Raw genomic sequence first — 16736 nt, 5'->3', positions numbered from 1 at the left:
TTCTAAACCCTTGTCTCTAATTATACCTGTTAAGTCATAATTACATAGAATTTGTATGGTGCATGGCCTTGAAACCAGAATCTGGTGATTTTGTTGAGTAACATTGCGGGAGAGAGAGAGAGAGAGAGAGAGAGAGAGAGAGAGAGAGAGAGAGAGAGAGAGAGAGAGACATGGAGGGAGGGAGGGAGGAGGGGGCAAGCAGCCCCTTTTATAGTGAGTGAGTCAGGCACACCTGGCTGTTGCCAGGTGACTGTGGGGCGGAGCTTAGACAGAATGCTAACACTGATGGTCCAATTAATTCTCCAAAGTGAACTGATTGCTTAACACATGAGCTTTTGGGGATACCGTTAGATAAAATTCGTAATATCTTTCAAGAGGCCTGTGCAGGTCAAACTCTCTTAATACACAACTGACTCTCCATTTGCCTTTAACACTTCCTGACATCTGACCCAATGCTAGAAAAGCAATGATAAGAGTGCAGTAGTTATTACTCCTAACAGCCCGACCGCAATTCAATGATTGCTGCATTCAGGGCCACGTGCCTACCCTGTGTTTAAAAACAAACACATTAGCTAACTACAAACTAACCAACTTACTGGAAAAAATTCAGGGACCAGGAAGTCACTCAGTGGTAGAGTGGCCACCTACCACATATAGTGTCACATACTACAGCATCAGGAGCAAAGCCAGATTCCCACAAGGATGTCCTCAAGGAAGCAGTAAAATGGTCAGTTTTAAATATCTCGACTCCAAGTACCTGTTGCGTAGTGCTCCTCCGTATGACTAACGGGGGCGTGAGGGTGGGCTGCAGTGCTCACTGAAGTTCTTTGCTTGTCTTACCTGAAAGCACCTTGCGATTGTCAATTTGTGAGATAAACTACTGGCATTTGTCCCGAAACACAACTTTCACTTGAAGCATGACTGACATTAGGCTTGTGTCTATTCACCGTTTAGCTTTTAGCAAACATGTTCTTAAAAAAAAAATTTAAAAAAAATGAAAAAAGTTATCTGGTTATTCTGGAGCGTGAGTGGGGGAGGGGCTGGTAATGTTTGTTGGCAGCAAGAAAATTTAAGCTCTCAAGTAAACGAACAACATTTTAGAAAAGCTTGCACTTGCTGTGAAGAGCTTGGAACATTCTGGATACTTCCAGGTGCTTAGTTGTGATGGTGTCAACACTGATATTGACAACTGTGCTTATTTGCTATGTGTCATCAAACATATTAACCTTTGGAAGATCTGGATATTTCCAAGTGAGCAACTCATCTTTTTATTTTTTTCATAACATTTAATTTATTTTATTATATGTTGGCCTGTGTCTGTGTATGGGTTCTGAGCATGTGAATTTAGGCACCCATGGGTAGAAAAGGGCACTGTGTCCTCCTGGATCTGCAGTTGCAGGCAACTGTGAGGCAATCAACATGGATTCTGGGAACAAACTCCAGTCCTCTCCAAGAACAGGATGGACTCTTAACTCCTGAGCCTTCTCTCCAGGACTCTCAGTGCATTTCAGTACTGTGTGAGTGTGTTCAAAATTAACTAAAAGTTCAAGCTAGTTAGACCCAAACTGGAGTTTTACATAGCAGAACGAGTATATACATATATACACATATACACATATATACATATACACATATACACATATACACACATATACACATATACATATACATTCTTATGATTCTATGATTACCAACTATAGTTGATTTGTAAGGAATGGCTACAGTAAGCTTTGGAGTAGTATTCAAGAAGAATGTTCACAGTTGAGTTTTAAAAAAATAAAACCTCAGTAAAATACTTTTTTCCAACTGCGTGTATGTATGAGGTCAGATTGACTTCGTATGTTTCAGCCCCAAAAGCAAATTGCAGCCAACTGAGATGGAAGCAACAAGGGGATCCAGCTGTTTTCCATTATACACTGGACAGGAAAAAAAATTAGTAAAACTTCATAAATACACTGTTTTCCTCACTACTTAGGGAAAAAAACATGGTCTTTCTTTCCACTTAAAATACTAATGGACATACAGTGGATATTTTGTTGATATTTTTAAATAACTTAATAAAATATTGTGAAACTTTCAGTTTTTGGCTTCATGGAGGATATTGACAGGTAGGATCCACACATGCAACATCTCTTTAGTGGATTTACTGAGTTTTCATAGTGTGGAGGACAAAGGATTTGGGGGATCCCAAAGACTGAAACTTGCCATCCTACACAGCTTGCCTAAAGGGCTTGAAACGCTAGAGAGAGATTTGCATTTTGCAGATCTAATTTCTGCTCTGTGGAATTATTTTTTTCTGGAAAAACAAAATCCTCCTGAAGAGGAAACTCTGAAGCTTAGCTTTCTTTCTTACGTACACCGGGTGATGGGCCAGCTTTCTGAGTTGCATAGTTTGACAGATGGTGGTCCTGGACATACCTTTCAGGTTTGGGCCTCACTGTCGATCATAAATATCATTGTTGTGATGGGTATTGCTTTTATCATGGGTTTTCTTTTTAATTTTGAGTACTTCAAAATTTCACAAAAAGTTAGAAAGATTACACAGTGGGACCTATCAGTACATTCCAATGCAAAATATCTTACATAGTGACTTCTTTTTGGAATTTTTTTTCATTCTGTATTTATTTTTAAATTGTATCCACATTGAAATACATAAATTTGCTTACTGTGTAAATTACTGTTGAGTATTCTATTATATAAGTAAACTCTCAAGATTCTTGGCTGTTAACAGTTACACATTATTTTTTTGCTAACGCGTACCATTTCTTATTCCTCACTATATATCAGAAAAGAAAATAACAGTAGTTCTCATGCTGATAAGGATTTTTGCTTAAAATATCAGTAAGGTGGGTAACTAATGATAAGTACTTTGATTTTTAAACAGCATTTTATTTTCAATTAAAAAATATTTTATTACATTTTACTCATGTGCATGTGTGTGCACATGTGCGTGTGTGTGTGTGTGTGTGTGTGTGTGTGTGTGTGTGTGCTGTCATTATGGCAGGCAGATGAAGGTCAGAGGACAAATGAAAAGACCCAGGTTGCTCTTTCTACCATGTGGATCCCAGGGATTAAGTTCAGTCCGTCTGGCTTGATGGCAGTCACTTTTATGTGCTGAGCTGTCATACTGCCCTATCTCTCAGCATTTCAAATCATAAACTTCAGCATATGCAGTTAGATATTGTAGAAGATTGGTGTTCTAGAAATTCCAACCATTTCCATTTCCTTCCTGGGAGAAATGGAGTTTGGCAATTGCCTTCTAACCAGTGGCTAGAGATAATCAACTACACTGAATGTCTACGCTTCTACAGAATTCACAAGTTGAAGCTTTAATCCATGGCATGACTATTTTAGAGAAAAGGCCTGTGGGATGCTAAATGCTAAATGAAATCACAAGTGGCCGTTAGACCACTGTAGTGGCACACACCTCTAGTCCCTGTACTTGGGAGACAGCAAGGAAATTGTACTGAGGCTGGGAAGCCAGCTCTCAGGACTTACTTGGCCATGTGGATGGACACTGACCCCGTAAATCCAGCACCCTTGAACTTTCCAATTTCCGTTGGTGGTGTGTTTTCTGGCTAATCCAGCAGTCCCTGTACCTTAATATTCATGGGGGGGGGGGGCTTGCAATTTTAGGCAGTGACGGGAGTCTGAGAGTGTTCTTGCTGAGTCCCAGAGTCAGTGAAGCAAACCTGTTAATGCCAAGAGGTTAAATGAAATCACAAGTGATCTTTAGACTTCTTCTACCGTAATTGCTGGTTAGTAGTATAACTACTGATTGTTTTGTTTTGTTTTGTTTTGTTTTGTTTTGTTTTTGTTTTGTTTTGTTTTGGTTTTGGTTTTGTTTTCAGTCACACCTGCCTGAAAGGCTGAGGTATCAGCTTGCCAAGAGTCACACTTCCAGACCCCATGACTTTCCCTGAGTGTCATTTGTGTGTGTGTGTTCAAAATTTTGTGTTGTATCACGTCACTGGCTTGTCTTCCATCTCCCTAAAAAGAGCTCTGATCTCCAGAAAGCTTTGTGCAAAGAAAGGGAACCAAGGGAGTTAGGTGACATTTAATCGACCCAGAAGCTTCTAAAAATTCCAAAGGCAGTGTTATGTGGAGTTATCTGCCACTTACAGGAATCAACCTGTAACAAGCAGTTCACCAAGGCTAAGAGTCCCATAACAGCTGGGAGGGACACAGTCGCTGGCTTGGTGCAGTGTCTTTAGAAGAAAATCTGTATGTTCAGGTCCTGGCAGGAAGGCAGTGTCAGGCTGGGTGCTTGGCGGGAATTTCTAGGAAAGCATGAGCAGGGTTTTCGAAAGATTACTAAAGTTTCTAAGTGTACCCCCATAGGGATGTTAAAACCACAGTGTCATGGTTACCCTCAGTCTGGAGAGGAAAAGAAAGGAGAATTTAGGGGTCTGGAGGGCATCGACTTAGAAGGAGACTAAACGCAGCGGAATACTGGCTAACCCACGTAGCTCCTTCTCATACTCTCATTTCTGCAACATCGGGCTTAATCCAATGCCCAAAGCTACAGTTAACCCGAACCGAAGTCAAAGGGCAAAAGGAAACCCTCTCCAGCCAGCCTGCTGTGTGAGCGAGCACACCTGGCGGGGGAAGGGTGGCGAGGACCTGCGTGTGTGGTTTGAACGTGGTTGGTTTGGGTGTGAAGTGGTCCTCAAAGGTTCACAGGCTTACTGGTCGGGTCATGCTGGAGTAGGCACTGAGGCGGGGTGGGGGGTTGCCTGGATGGGTCTTGAGATTCCTTGGCTAGCAGTACTCCCTGTCTTCTCTCTGCCTTCTTCTGACTGTGGGGATAATGTGATGGGCTCCATTGTCTGACTTCCCACACCATGATGGACTCTATCGGCTGGCGGTCTTTACCTCAGCTCACCACACTGCTCTTGGGCCAGTTGCTCTCTATCCAGCATTCTATTTCCTCAGATCAAGTAACCTCTTTTGAGAGTTCTGTCCACCCCGAGTTTCCACTCTACTGTCCGTTTTCCATTTTTACCGCACCGGGCTCTACTTACTTGCTTATTATCATGGTGTTTTCCCTGTGTGACCTCTAGTTTCTCAGGTGGTGAAAACACACACACACACACACACACACACACACACACACACACCTTGTTAATTATCCCGTGAGTGAGGGAGTGAGGGAAGGCAGCAACAGCATCCTGACGATCAGGCTCGGCGTTCCACATGTATGGGGTATCTGTGGGCACTGGACTGACAGATGGAACCACATGGAATTGTTTCTGGCCCGCCACTGCTGGGTCTGCCAGCTGCAGAATCACAGTGAACAAAGTCATCATTGAACTCAGCATGTCAACAGTGCTGTCTTTGCTGCCTGTCACAGGCAGAAACCTCAGGTCCTGATAAGTGGCCCTTTTCTGTGAAAATCTGGAAACATTGGGGATGAAGTCAGCAGGAGGCTTTTCTAAAGAAAGCATGGTAGTTTAGGTGACACAGTTACATGTCTCTTACAGTTAACTACCACTATCCTTCTATATCACAGAGAGTTAATATCATGGTTCTTTGGGTCAAATTTTTAAATATTTTTATTAAAATTATTATTATTATTATTATTATTATTATTATTATCATGTCTCTCTTCATAACACTGGCTGTCATGGAACTCACTATATACACACACTGGCCTAGAACTCACAGAGATCTGCCTTCCTCTGTCTCCCAAGTGCTAGGATTAAAGCCCAGCATTAAATTAGTTTTTTAATTCATTCTACATTTCAAGATGGCTTCAAAATACCTCGTGTACTGACAGATGTTGTAGATAACACAAATTCTATATTCTTTATATAAGTTCCTCTCAAAAGTTTCCACTTTGTTTGCACTAAGAACTCTTCTCCCTGACCACTCTAATTGTCTTTAAGTAGAACTTTGGGGAGGGAATCTGTCTAAATTTCTTTGCATTTATGTAAGTTAGTTTTCATTTAGAAAGTCTCGGCAGGGGGATTACAAGTCTCAGGCTAGCCTGGTTGATACAACAAGACCTTAGATTTGGGGATTCTTGTACTTAAGATATATATGAGCCAACTGCTATGACCATGTAAGTCAACTGATAGTGCTTTAACTCTACACTTTGCTGGGTATTACACCATCAGCAACAACAAATGGACCTGACTACACAGGCTACACAGAGTTCCTTGGGGGTGCCAGACAAATTTTTAAAAATCAAGAAAATGGAAAACAAGAAAATCATGAGTTATGTGGATAAAGTATGCCCAAGGGACTTAGTTTAGAAAAAGTGGCCAATAGAGCCCCTTCTGAAGGCTGAGTACAAGGTAAACAGAAAGGCTAGTCAGGGTAGCTCATCAAAGAATAGGGAGGGGACTTAGTTTCCTGGGCTATGGAGGAAGCACTGAACATGTGCATAGCAGCCAGAGAGATGAGATGCTGAGCAAGGGAAGAGTGGCTTGTAATAGAGTTTGAAAGAAGAATGGTGTCCTGCAGCTTAGCTGCAGTGGGGTGCCACTTCCTTTATTCTAGCTGCAGTGGGGTGCCAGCCACTTTAGCGCAGCTGCGGTGGGAGACCTCTCAAGGTGGATAGGTGTGACTGGGTTCCCATCTTAAGGCTCACTTGTTCGCATGTTGAGTGATAGGTAAGAAAATACGGCAGAAAGTAAATCTTATCAGTCAGAAGGCTGTGCAAGCCAGACTACATGGGGCCAGGACGTGGCATGAGCCTTGGAAAGCAACAGACAGGCTCACATGATCTGCTTCAGAGTCCAAGTTAAGCAGATCTGCCGATGAGTTGCATGTGGCGTGCGGCAAAAACGAAGATCAACAAAACTCTGTGGGTTTCTGGGAAGCGGACACTGTGATGCTAGGATGAGCGCACTAGCCCTAGGGGTAGATTGTCTGAGTCCACACACACACCAGTTCTCATTCTTAGCAGTCCTTCTGTCTTAGCAAATTTAACTTGGTGGCGTCTTGGTTTTCTTCTCGCCAAAATAAGAGTGACAGGGATGTTTTCCTTATAGGAATGTGGTGAGCCCTGAGATTAGGCAGTATGACTTGCGTTCTGGCGCAGAGCGATCCTGACTAAGTGTTGGTTGTTATGTCTGGAACAGGAAGGCATGAGAATGGAAGGGTTGAGTGCAGCTGTGAGGGGAGGGAGCTCACAAGGTTTCATTATTGAAATACTGAATTTGTGTTGGAAATACAGATGAAAAGACTCTGGTCTTGAGATAGGAAGAGACCCTGTACAGAAAACTCCTAACCTGAAGTCACCAGCACGAAGCTAGGTTAGAAACATGCTAAATGGTCGTCCCCAAAAGAGAGAGGCAAAGTTCAGAATTAATCCCTGAGTCCGGCTTAGGGTGTAGAGTTAGACCCAGGAAAGGAACCTGAGAGAAAGTGTCTGATGTACCACAGGGGGACTTCGAGAAAAGATTTAAGAGGAAGAGGCAGGACAAGGATAAAGAAGGAAGGTTTTCAGTTTGGAGCACTGCAGAAGGGTCTCTGAAGAAGGGGTCCAAGGGGCCTGGTGCCATGAGAGATCACTGGGCCACTTTGACAAGAACAGACGAGTGCCTCGGGTGAAGAGAACAACTTTGATGAGCAGAGTGTGTTGGGAGCAAGGAGAACTCTTACTGAGAACTACTGACTAGTAAGAAGCAGGGCAGCCCTATGGAGGTGGGTGTTCTGGTTCATTTGTTTTGTTGAACAGGGGGTAGTAAGAACAGGAAGCAAACGGGAAGCTGGTGATGCTGGAGAGGTGCAGAGGGAGTGAAATAATTCCGAAATGCTAAGGATCACAGCAAACAAGAAGATGCTAGCCTTTAACAGTAGATTACATAATGCTCAGGAAAAAGACAATGTGGAATTGTAGTTTTTAGACCAGCAGTTTGTGTTTAATCTCCCCCTTCCCTGTCTATCCATCCCTCCATTCCCCCTCCTTCCATTTCTTTCTTTCTTCTTTCTTTCTTTCTTTCTTTCTTTCTTTCTTTCTTTCTTTCTTTCTTTCTTTCTTTCTTTCTTTCTTCCTTCCTTCCTTCCTTCNTTCTTCCTTCCTTCCTTCCTTCCTTCCTTCCTTCCTTTCTTTCTTTCTTTCTTTCTTTCTTTCTTTCTTTCTTTCTTTCTTTCTTTCTTTTCTTCTTATTTTTGAGACAAGATCTCATGAAACCACGCCAGCCAGCCTCAAACTTGCTACATACCCGAGAAAGAGCTTGAACTTCTGAACCTCCTGCCTCCACCTCCTGAATGCTGGGGTTACAGGTACACTGCCATCACAGCTGGTTCACTCAGTGCTAAGGACCGAACCCAGGACTTTGTACGTGCTAGGCAAGCACTCTACCAACTGAGCTATATTTCCAGCTCTCAATTCTATTTCAATAATGAACATCAAAGTAAAGTAGTCAGCCAGCTGGAAATGGAGACATAGGAAGTGTGTGAAAGGCTCCAGACAGGGGAGGTTGAAATAATCACCTTGAAAAATGGGAGTCTGTGAAAACAAACAAACAAACAAACAAATGACGTGGATGCTGACTGAGACCGTAACTGATATCGGAGATCCCATATTTTCAAAAGAGCTGTTGTGCTTAATTGAACAGTTTTCTTCGTAGGATTCAGTTGCTGGGAATCTTACATTGTAAATACAAGGATGCGCCTATGGACTTCAAACTCTGGGGTTACATTTGAACTCAGAACCCACACGTCTGTTCCAGTAATCCTTGCATCCATAGAAGCAAAATTGAAAGTTTGTAGAGGCTGAGACCACATTCTCATCATCTTAGACTGCTTTAATGGCCATTTCCAAAATGAAGTAGACAGGCAGTGACTAGAAGTTATTCATCCTACACGACTTTCTGAGAGGGCATTGCACTTCTAGACAAAGCCACCAAAATCGCTCCACGATTCTAAAAGAGGACATGAGGATGCTCTACTCGGTCATGTCTATGTGGGCCAATTTCCAAACTGAAAACCATGCTTAAAATGTGGCAAAGCCACTGGCTTGGCTTTAACAGTCTACAGGGTTTCAAACTGGCCTCAGCTGAGTTCACAGGAATGTGTGTGTATAATCGAGAACATACCCTTTGGAAATGTAGGTGAACAGTTGGAAACACATACTTGGAAAACACCGGAGTGGGTGTGTGGTACCTGTTTTTATTATGGAAAAGCTTAAGCATTATTTTCAAACTTAGTTTTGTTTGTTTGTTTGTTTGTTTGTTTGTGTTTTGTGTTTTAAATCTATGACCATGGCTTCTGAGAGCAAGACAGTGATTCCAGTACATTCTCTTCTCAGGAAGCTTTTCTGGGCCTGGGCTTTTTGTAACCCTACTCTGAGTGTGTTCTAGTGTTCACTGCCCATTATGACCGGCGATTTCACGCTTATGAGAATGGGTATACATTGAAGGTATCTTTATTTGATACAGAAGGCATTGTAAAATGTAGCTTTGAAACGGGATCCATAATGATCTAAAATGTGCTAGAATAGTGCACGGGGAACTGTAAGATCCTGTTTTGTGAAAAAAGAGATCTCCCAGAGGAGGCACTGTTACTAAAACTTTGAATATTTGTGGAAATTAATTTTGTTTAGAGGTGTTTTGACCTCCCCCCAATAGAACAGTAGGGTATATTGTTAATCTGTCTCATCAGTGATGAGGCACCTTCTAAGACTTCTGATGGAAAACAAAGTTGTTCAAATAAACACCCTGGGAAAGGTCTGCACTAGGGCTCTAAGCACTTGTGGGTTCAGAATCTGTCCATTGGATAAGTTTCTGTGAGACACTACCTGGAGGTTCAGCTGAGAGTCTACCTTGATGTTATAAAATCCAAATGGGCACTACGGGTTGGGAGAGAGTTGTAGAGATCATTTTGTAGCCCCTGGACTCTGTGACTTGTCAGTAGCCCATTTGCCCCTAATCAATGTGTCCCTGAGTCACACCTGTCTCTAGGGCTGAATCTCAGAAACTCTTGTTCCACAAAGACAAGAACAGAGGACAACCTCATTCTGTTTCCTAGTTCTCCAGTCATACACGTTCTTCATGAGTCCTCTTCCACGTCTCTCCTTGCTCTGTCTCTTTGGAAGGCCAGCAGGGCCTGTTCCCGACACACTAGCAAGCTCTTTCGTTCATCAATCACCATCTTTTATCCACTAGATCCTCTATCAATCTTCAGCATCCTCATTTCCCCTGCAACAGGTTACCTTTCTATTTTGGATGAGGCTCCTGGTGTCTGCAGCCTGAAATATTGAAACACCTTAGATTCTCTTTTCCCTCTCACTCTAAAGTCTGTTGAATCAAAAACAGGCTCATTTTGTCCTTATTCTTTTCTGGAGTCTTCCTTAATTTTGTGTCCTTGTTCTCTCTAATTGGGCCCACTAGGACCTCCTGACAGCTTTTCTCATTTAGTGTGCTCTCCCAGAAACCTCTGCGCTCCTCAGAGCAGATGGAGATGATGAGGATCAGGTGTTTCCCGAAAGCATGCACTTCTTTCATACATGCACCACACACCCAATACCTCAATCCCACATCCTAGCATCCCTAGCGAGCTTGAGAGCAAAGATGCCCAGAAAGATGTAACACACCTCACTTTGCACTCACCAAACTCTAAAGGTAATTTTGGTATTTCAAGCTTTGAGAATCATTATCTTCAAAGATAACCAAGGCCCCATCAACTGTGGCATGTGAAATAGATGACAGGAGGAACGAGCTCCATTCTTGTTCACCTTCTGCTCCTTAAGCAAGGGTTTTGTTCTTGTGGTATGCATCTTCAGGTGGAAGCCATACTGACTTCTTGAATGAATATCAGAACCTACCCAGAGCTTGGGTGTCCCTTGGGCAGAACTGAAATCGTATTTTCTTTCCCTTTTGTTTTCTTCCAGTGGGTTTTAGATGTTTGTTCACCCTGGACACACTACGCTCCCACTTTGACTCCTCGGAACAAATGACCTTTGTTAGCTTGGAGCTGTGTGAAGCTTCTTGACAGCATGGGCCCTGTGGCACATGCCCCTGTGCTCCAACATTCTGTGGCTCTGTCTCCTGTCACGGTTAACTCTGACCTTACTGAGTAGATGGCATTTGAGAGGGGCTTGTGGGTTCAGGAGGAATTTGGTAAGTGGAGAATGAGAGGGAGGATATTTCAGGCTGAAGGAATGTTGTCAACAAAGACGAGGGAGATGGAGTTACAAAGCAATACACCACTAACAAAAGAAGAATGGTACAGGCTAAGCACAAGAAAGGAGGCTTCGAAAAGGGTGTGTATGTAGTTAGCCTTGGAAAGCTAGCTAGGAATCTGGGCTGTATTTGAAAGACCACAGAAATTGGTAGTCATTGTATTATGAATGTTTACATACTAATATTTCAGGGCTCACCACTATGGGATTTGAGTTCCCAGAGAAAGTCAAACTGGTGCCAAAGTACAGTCTGCCTGAGCCCTCAGCTGAGAAGTCAAGGTGAGAGTTGCATCCCCGTTATAACACCGTGGGAAACACTCAAGGCTGACTTGGAGCTGTGGAATGACTGCTTGCTTGCTTTTCCTTTGCTTCTGCAGGTGATGAAATTGGCCACACAGGTTTTCTTTATATTGTTGTGGGGAAAGCACCTTAGTTGAGACCAGTTCCTTCTCGAGCCTTCTGTCCCACTCCCTGCCTTCCCTCATCCACCTTGACATCTCTTACCAAGAGAATCATTTTGATCTTGTAGACTTGTAAAATGTGGACTGGGCCTCACTAAGGAAAACAAGCTTTTAGCATCCCATTTGGTGTCTGGTTCTGACCGGGCACCAAGACATTTCCTCCCCCCCCCCCCCATGGAGAGTTTAACCTTCCTAAGTGGCTGCGAAGCTAACTGCCCCTGCAGGTGATCCAGGGTGATCCCCACACTTTATAGCCTCTGGCGGTTTTCATTTCCCAGTGATAACGAAGAACTTCGAAGGGAGCCACTGCAGAAGCAGCTGAAGCCCACAGGAGCTTCAAATGCCTGCCTCTGCTTAAAGTGGATTTATTTGATCAGTTTAAAAGATTTGCTGCCCAGATTGGGCTTAGAGGGTAAAACAAAGACTTAAGGAAGAGTAGTGAGAGATTTTAAGATTTTTTTTTTTTTTTTTTGGTCAAATTAATGTCGATTTTTTTTCTTTCTTGTTTCATTTCATCGCTGGACGCTGAGAAATGAAAGAAACAAGTCTTTCTGTGACTCCTAGGGCAAGACACCACTGCCTCATCTGATAATAAAAAGGAGCCGGATGGTAGGAAGGCCTGGAAATGGGGCTCAATCATTCCCTGCAATTACTGTGTCTTATTGATAACTAGCAGCTCTATCTGACAAACGCCATCTCTGGAACAAAGCCTGTCACAGATCAGACTGAAGCCATTAAAAGCTTTGATTAACATGTCTCTGGGGTGTGCTGGGGAAACTTTCTATGCCAAATGACAGCCTATTGCTGCTGCCTCTGACTGGTTCTCCTGAAACACTCTCGTGTTTTAATCTAGTGCACAGTTTAAATTAAAAAACGGCAATGACTTTGTGTGACCTAAATATGAGCCACTTCTATTCCGGGTGGGATTTATCAACTGCTAACAGATTAAGTGCTCAGAGAAGCAACAATTAACCTTCCTGTGTGGTGGCTAATATTAATTATATAGAGAGATAATTATATATATAGTTGTATATATAATTATGTGTATGCGAGTGTGTGTATACACTGTACGTATGCTGTGTGTACAATACCTCCTCCTGGCCCTTCAATGGTTCCCAGAGAAAGATTCACACTTAATACACTTCGTTTAGTGCACACAAAGCTTTGTGTATATTACTGGTGAAAAATAAACTTGTTTGTGTTTGAGGAGCTCGCTGTTTCCCCTCCCTGCTACTTTTGCGGGGTTGGTGTTGGTGTCTGGGATGGATGGTGTTGCATATTCAGCCTTTTAAAGCCAAGACAAAGCTCACTCTTTCCACTTTGGAGTTGTTAGGAACAGGGACCTATCTATTATCCTTACTAACGTGTCTTTTCTACCCATTGGAAGCTATTCAGTCTCTGTCAGAGAGAGAGAGAGAGAGAGAGAGAGAGAGAGAGAGAGAGAGAGAGATAGTTTACATGTGTGGGCCAGTGTGTCTGTGTATGTATGTGTGTTTTTTCACTGTTACTATATACTCTCCGAAAGTACAAGTTTCAAATGATTATATGTTTGAACTGCCAAGATCCACATCATATAGCCTAAAAGAAAATAAAAAAGAAGTCTCTCTACCTGTAGCCCCCTCTCTCCGTGTTTATTTGGGGCACTAGGTCTTTAATCTCAGGCCTGGTGCTTGCTAGAATGTCCCTCAAAGTTGAGTTACCCTCCTATGGAGCTGGTAGAAGACAAATTAGCCTTTTATGGACAGGATTCTTACAGCAAGTTTATTACTGACAACCATTCACTGTGGTAAAGGGGAAAGGGAAATTAAGCTCATATAGAATAAAGAGCCAGCAGCTAAAACACAGCCATCCTAGAGACCCACAGTGTCTCCACCTCAGTGGCAGAGGGAGGATTTCTCTCCAATGCCCAGGGGATGAGCCAGATCTCTCCTCGGAAGGCTCACAGCTCATCCCTGACTGGGGGCTCATGACACCTCCATCTGTTAACACAAAGTGTGTTGTGTGCTTTCAGAGGGCAAGGTTAGGGGACCTTCAGGCATGAGGTAGCTGTGATCACTTTTTAAAATAGAATTTTCTAAGTAACGCAAACTCTACAACAATGTCATCATGCCTGCACTTGGAGCATTAAGCTAATTAGCTGCGTTTAGGACAAGCACTGAGATCTTTCTGTATTAGAGGTTGCCAGAAGCCTAGAACCTATAGGATGAATACATACATACATACTCACACACACTCAAACATACTTCACACACACACACACACACACACACACACACACACACACAAAGAAAGAGAGAGAGAGAGAGAGAGAGAGAGAGAGAGAGAGAGAGAGAGTCATCATATGTTAAAATAGGAATAATAGCTGTTTATGGCAGTAGGGACAATTGATCATTATTTACCAAGAATTATTTCCCTGAGGACTTCACAAATCTCACAAGTGTCCATGCCAGGTATGGCTAGCTCCACATTTACATACAGGTGTGACTTCCTGTGGTGGCTAGCTCCTCATTGTCAGGTTGACTGGATTTGTAGTCACCCAGGAGCCACATCTCTGGACATGCCTTTGAGGACATTTTCAGTGGATGACCGGTCCTGACACTGGGTGGCATCATTCTATAGGTTGAGGTCTGGGATTACATAAAAAGAAAGTAAGCAAAAAGCAGGCTAAGCACCTGCCTTCCTCTTCCCTAGTTTCCCAGCTGTAGGTTCAGTGTGACCAGGATCTCTCACTACCACAGTTTCAACTTCCAACCATAACAGACAGTGTCTCTTTTCAGACTGTGAGCCAGGAAACTTTTTTTTCTTAAAAATTGCATCTTCAATTATTTATTCTGTGTATTTGTGTGAATGCATATGTGTGCATGTGTGTGCTTTAGTGATTTATTTCAGGTCAGAGAGCAACTTGTGGGACTCAGTTCTCTTTTTCTAACATATGAATCCCAGGGTTTAGAGTCAGGGCTGCTCAACCAGCCCAGCCAAGTGGTATTTTTGTCATAGTGACTTGAAAAGTAACAAACATGCTCTCTTCATAAAAATAAAATAAAGTGTCCAGGAGAATCCTAGGTAGAAAGGACTAAATGGAAATCCCAAGGCATATTTGTCTAAGCATATTAACCAAATGTTCCCCAGTACTATCATTTGATATTTATTTGATTATTCTTTTCTTGCATTAAATTCCATTTTTTAAAAATGCTATATGATATCATTGCTTTACATATGAGCAGGTGATGACTTAGCATATGGGTCATGATGACACTTTTGAGACCACTAAAAGTGTTGGCAATGAGTACATTTAACCTCTAACTGGAAACAAGGAAGGCTGTTAGTGCAGAGGGTAGACACATGCCTCTGTCAGGAAGTATTGGTCTCTTCTGTGTATATCATAAAGGAGTGTACTGTGCAGAAGTATTTTTCTGGTGTTCTTTGGACTTTGGACAGGAACTCATCTCTGGGGGAGCAGTAGGTACAAATAGTTTTAATATTGTTCTTGACTTGGAGCTAAAACAGGAATGAGCCAGCATTTTTCAATTACTCCTAGGTACTAGCTCCAACCAGTTTAGAAAGTCAAAATTCTATATCTATATAATTATATAGAATTATAAGTCTATGAATAGTCATTCCCATGAGGCCATCTCTCTTGTGGAATAAAAGATATTTTAATGTATTGACTTAAAAATCTTTCCTAATACTAAAAAACAACTTGGTCATGAAAATTCTGTCTCTACCTATACAGTGTATCTAGTCATCATGCACAGAGCTAACAAGATTGCTAGCTCCTGGGATCATGAAAATTCATAAGCAAAACAATAAAACAAAGCTCATTTGTCAGTCAGTTGAATGGCTTTATTGCGAGAATGATTCTTTTTTGAGAGTTGTATGTGGTATGGTGTGGTGTGAGTGGTATGATGTGTGAGGTCTATACACACATGTATGTATGATTGTGCATGCTTATGTATATGCATGAGGAGGTCAGGAGAAATGCTGCATGCCTTCATCTATCACTCTCTATCTCTTCTATTAGACAGGGATGGGCTGACTGGACCTCAAGTTGACAGACCTGCTGCTTTCCATCCAATCCCTGGGCTGGGGAGATAGGAACACATGACCATGCTCAGCTTCTCAGTAGGTAGTAGGGATTTGAACTCTGGTCCTCATACTTTTATAACACATATTCCTCATCTCCTAAACCTGAAGAATGATTCTTAAAAGCAGCTAACTTTCATCCAAGATACTGCTTTAGAAAAATTCATTCTGACACTACAAAGGTGTTTGGGCAGAATATCTCAAGACTCTTGTGATGGGTTTAGGGACTGATACTGCTATCTGATTGGGTGAAATTGTGAAATACTAGGCTTGGTTATCAGTGAGTTAAAGAATGCTAGCGACCTAGAACAGGAATGGGAATCACGAAGAGGAAGCAGCACTGAGAGGGGATTCTGTCTAAAGGGTAGTTTTGTTGAGAACAAGCCAGAAATACTGAATCCCAAAAAGTAAGTGTGGAAGAAGAGGGATTCAATTGAAAAGGAAATGGTTGGACATCCAGGGTGGATGCTTTCCACAAACAGAAGAACCTCAAGGTTCTTGTTGAACTTTGATTCTGCTAGGCCATGGTAAGAAGCTACAATTCAGGCTGAGTTGGATAAAGTGAAGTAAAGTCGATGAGACAATCTTTATCTGCATCCACTCAGCATGCTATGATACCACCATGGATGCCACTGTGATTCCATTCTCTAGATAGGGGCACTGAGATCTTTCCAATACCAAAACCTTTCAAATGCCAGCACTAAGATATGAAAACAGTAACCTGAGTTCCAATCTATGCACTGAGATAGTTTTGCATGTGTTCCTTATGTAAGATTGTGTGACTCAGCTCTCCTTTCTAGCATGTAAACTCTTGGCTTCTTAACTATAAAATTTATATACATTCACTGTGTTTTGCATATTAGGTACCAATTATTGTTACATACTCTTAACTACTCATGAAGGAGAGCTATTGATTAATCCTATTTCAGAAAGAGGGCATCATTCACACACACACACACACACACACACACACACACTACAGTCATATACTTGTAGCTTATTTCTTTTCTTCCTTCCTTCCTTTTACAAAGGCTACTAACCATCTGGAGGAAGACCTC

Source organism: Mus pahari, chromosome 15, assembly GCF_900095145.1.
Source record: "Mus pahari chromosome 15, PAHARI_EIJ_v1.1, whole genome shotgun sequence".
NCBI classification, from domain to species: domain Eukaryota; kingdom Metazoa; phylum Chordata; class Mammalia; order Rodentia; family Muridae; genus Mus; species Mus pahari.
The sequence above is the reverse complement of the archived record's forward strand: the minus strand, read 5'-3'. Positions refer to the sequence as shown.